The sequence below is a fragment of the Amaranthus tricolor genome, chromosome 10, assembly GCF_026212465.1.
Source record: "Amaranthus tricolor cultivar Red isolate AtriRed21 chromosome 10, ASM2621246v1, whole genome shotgun sequence".
NCBI classification, from domain to species: Eukaryota; Viridiplantae; Streptophyta; class Magnoliopsida; order Caryophyllales; family Amaranthaceae; genus Amaranthus; species Amaranthus tricolor.
In genome coordinates, this window is record NC_080056.1 from 16,789,720 (window position 1) to 16,794,719 (window position 5,000).

Below are 5,000 nucleotides of genomic sequence, written 5' to 3' on the forward strand. Positions count from 1 at the left end.
GAGATGAAGGGTTCTTATGTTATGTTACTACTGAAGAAGTAAAACCTAAACCTGGTTTGCAAGAAACCCCAATCGTTCAAGAATATTCTGATGTGTTTCCTGAAGAATTACCCGGTATACCTCCAAAATGAGAAGTAGACTTCCATATTGACCTTATTCCTCATATCACCCCTATTTCTAAAACTCCTTACCGTTTTGCTCCAGCTGAATTGGCTGAGCTGAAAAAGCAGCTATATGAATTGCTGGAAAAAGGTTTCATTCGACCTAGTGTTTCACAATTGGGAGCTCCGGTTCTCTTTGTCAGAAAGAAAGATGGGAGTATGAGGCTATGCATTGATTATCGGGAGATCAATAAGATTACCATCAAGAATCGTTATCCTTTGCCAAGGATAGACGACCTTTTTGATCAGTTAGGGGGAGCAAGGGTCTTTTCGAAGATAGATTTGAGGTCTGGTTATCATCAATTAAGGATTGCTGAAGAAGATATTCCTAAGACTGCATTCAGAACCAGATATGGGCACTATGAGTTTCTGGTAATGCCATTTGGTCTAACGAATGCTCCAGCAGCATTCATGGATCTCATGCAAAGATACTTCAACCCTTACCTGGATAAGTTTGTAGTTGTGTTTATTGATGATATATTGGTGTATTCGAAGAATGAAGAGCAACATGAGAAGCACTTAAGGATAGTTTTGGAGAAGTTAAGAAAGGAGAAACTTTATGGCAAGTTTAGTAAATGTGAATTTTGGTTAGAGAACATATCTTTCTTAGGGCACGTTGTTTCGAAAGATGGAATTTCTGTTGACCCTGAAAAGATTAGAGCAGTGATGGAATGGCCGAATCCAAAGAGTGTTACTGAAGTAAGAAGTTTCTTAGGCTTAGCAGGCTATTACAGGAAGTTTGTGGAAAATTTTTCTAAAATTGCCCGACCGTTGTTTGAGTTGCTTAAAAAGGGGAGTTCGGTTTCAATGGGGCGAGAAGCAGAGTAAATCACTAGAAGAGCTTAAGAGGAGACTTACGACTGCACCTGTGTTGATCATGCCTGACTGTGGGAAAGCATTTGAGGTATATTGTGATGCATCAAAGGAAGGTTTGGGATGTGTGCTAATGCAAGAAGGCAAAGTAGTAGCTTATGCGTCAAGGCAATTAAGGCCACACGAGTTGAATTATCCAGTACACGACATTGAACTAGCAGCTGTAATTTTTGCTCTGAAGTTATGGAGACATTATTTCTATGGAGTACCATGCAAGATCTTCACTGATCACAAAAATTTGAAATATGTCTTCGCTCAGAAGGAGCTGAATATGCAACAAAGGCGGTGGCTGGAAATCATTAAAGACTTTGAAGTTGACATAAATTATCATCCCGGAAAAGCAAACAAAGTGGCAGATGCATTGAGCAGAAGGCCGAGGATATCTGTAAATGCTATAATGACGGTACCTTGGGAATTATACCGAGAAATCCAGAAGTTAGATCTAGAAATTGTTAATCACTATCAAGTTGTTGAATATTTGGGAGCAATGACTATACAACCGACTTTGTTCGAAAGAATTATAGAAGCACAACAAGAAGATCCCGAGATAATCGAGTTAATCATTCGAGTTCAAAGAAAAGAGACAGAAGCGTTCGAAGTGGGTGAGAAAGGTGAACTAAGAATGAACGGGAGATTGTGTATACCAGACAACACAGAGCTGAAAGAAGAGATTTTGAAAGAAGGACACCAAGGAATGTTTCACATACACCCTGGTAGAGATAAGATGATTGAAGAATTAAGGAAATTGTTTTGGTGGAAAGGTATGAGAAAAGATGTAGCTGAATTTGTATCCCGGTGTTTAATTTGCCAGAAGGTGAAATTTGAAAGGCAGAAGAGTCCTGGACTACTTCAACCACTAGAAATTCCGGAATGGAAATGGGATTCCATATCCATGGATTTTGTAGTTGGATTACCAAGAACGCAACGAGAAAATGACACAATTTGGGTAATAGTTGACAGATTGACCAAAGTTGCAAGATTCCTGCCAATGAAGGGAACATGGTCAGTAAAACAATTGGCTGATGCTTATGTTCGAGAAGTTATAAGGTTACATGGAGTACCGAGAACAATTGTGTCTGACAGAGACCCAAATTTTTGTCATGATTTTGGGAAAAGTTGCAAGAAGCATTCGGATCAAAGCTATGTTTAAGTACTGCATTTCATCCGGCTACTGATGGCCAAACTGAAAGAACCATCCAGACATTAGAGGATCTTTTGAGATGTTGTATTCTTGAATTTGGTGGTTCATGGGAACAGAAATTGCCTTTGATAGAGTTTTCATATAACAACAGCTATCAAACCAGCATTAAGATGGCACAAAACGAAGCCTTATACGGAAGAAAATGTCGAGTGCCGTTGTGTTGGGATCAGATGGACCGAAATGTGCCTGAAGGACCAGATCTTATCCAAGACTCTATTGATAGCTTGAGGGTAGTACAAGAGAATATGAAGGCAGCACAAAGTAGACAGAAGAGTTATGCAGACAACCGTCGCAGAGCTTTGCAATTTGCTGAAGGTGACAAAGTATTTCTAAAGATTTCACCAACGAAAGGAGTCCAACGCTTTGGGATAAAAGGGAAATTAAGCCCTAAATTTATCGGACCTTTTGAAATTTTGAAAAGAGTAGAAGAGGTGGCATACGAACTAGCTTTACCCCCGGGTTTAGCTAGAGTTCATAATGTATTCCATGTTTCTCAGTTGAGAAAGTATATCCACGACCCATCACATGTGTTAGTTCACGAACCCCTCCAAATTGATGAACACCTAGCTTATGAAGAAAGACCAATTAGAATTTTGGATCGTCAAGTGAAAGAATTGAGGAATAAAAGAATACCTCAAGTTAAAGTGCTATGGTCGAACCATCATTTCGAAGAAGCAACTTGGCAAAGTGAAACTGATATGAGAAAACGCTATCCTCAGTTATTCATTTAGGTTCAAGTTTCGGGACGAAACTATGTTAAGGGGGGAAGAGTTGTAACAAACCGTTTTTCTTAATCTTAAATATTTTGACAAATTCAATAATCGTTTCGTTTTATTATTTTGTTTTTAATGTCGTTTCGAAATTTTATTCGAATTGTTTTTAAGCTCTTGATTTTCTTTTATATATAATTTATTTCTCTTAAAATAAATCATCTAAATATTAAGTCTAGCTAAATTACCTACAATAACTTAATCTTTTTAATTCCTATATTAATTTATGATTAAATATAAAAATATATACAAATAAAAAAAAAAAAAAAAAAAAAAAGAATAAGAATAGTGAAAAAGTGGGCGGCAAGACTATGTAAGCTAGGTGCCAAAATAATTAATTTGGCCTTATCCTAAGGATAAACCCAAGATAAAAATCTTGGAGTAAACTATATTTACTTGCCCATGAAGGATAAGGAAAAAAAATAAAATAATAAAAATCTTATGCCTATAAATTTGCAAAAGCATGCCGTGGGTAGGAAAAGAAGAGAAGGAAAATCAGAAAATTTATTTCACAAAATAATCTAATTCCTAAAAAAAATTCTAAAACCCCTAGAAAAATTCCTAAAAATTCTCAAAAATTTCCTAATAATAGTATTTAGTGTTAATTATAGAAATTCAAGGAGAAAAAGCTAATTTTGTGGCTAGAAATTCTACAACAAAGGGAATTAATTAATAGTGACATTATTAAAGGTATAAATTCTTACATATATTTATTTACGTGAAATTATGCCCATAAATTTTTATATGTGTTTATTATATTTAAATTTCATTTTCTGCAAATTTTGGTGAATTAATTCGTTGTAATTTAATTTATATGATTTATTCTTTGAAATTGCCAAAAACCGCAAAATCTGAAATAATTTAAATTAAAATAGTAAATATTAATATTTTTAAACGAAATTTTTTCTGTACATATATATATATATATGAGATATAGACTGTGTATTAATTTCGTGAAATATTGTTGAGTATAATTATTATTATTAATTTTTTCTAAAAAAACAAACCGCATAATCTGAAATAATTTTAATTATAATAGTAAATATAAATATTTTTAAACGAAAATTTTTCTGTACATATATATATATGAAATATAAGTTGTGTATTAATTTCGTGAATTATAGTGAAGTATAAATATTATTATTAATTTTTGCTAAAAAACGCATAAAATAAGGAAATTCATAAATTTGGGTTAAAAATAATTATTTCTGGAAAAAAAATAATTTATTTTAGTGTTACTGTATTTTCATTTCATTTAAATTATTTTTTTGTAAAATTTTGCGATATTTAAATTTTAAAGAAATAAATTAATAATCTAAATTGTTATTGTAGGCAAAAAGAAAGAAAAGTGAAATAATAATTAAAATTAATTTATTTTGGTGAATAAGTATATACGCCAACTCATTTAATAAATTATTTATTTTGAAATATTTCGTGTCGATTTCGATCCTAAGAAAATTAATTATTCATGTGCAAAATTTAAAAATAAGTTATTAAGAAAATAATAAAGCATAAATGAAATTTATCAATAAATAAATACTAAAGACCCATTTTAGTTTTGATTTAGTTTAATAATAAATGAATATTTATATGCAAGTTGTTATAAATTTATTTCTATTATATGTTATTGTAATGTTGCATTTATATGAAAACAGTAACATGATAATAAAAAGGCTTGATAGTAAGGAAATGCCGAACCATGCTTCCGGCATGTAAAAAACGTGGGACGTGTTTTCCGGCACGTAAAATACGGCGAACACAGTAAGGTTGTTTAACCTGACCTGTGGCTCGAGCAATATTGTACTGGAGGAGTGACGACTCCCACTAAGTTAGGGGTTTTGGTTTACCTCACCCTAACAGGCCCTTACATATATCAAACAAAGATCATATGTGTTGCATTCATTAAATAAGTAATCGGATTCCACGCCCTAACACTCAAGCAGAAGTGTTAGTAAATCACGCCCTGGTAATCAAGCAGAAGGATCAGAATTTTGA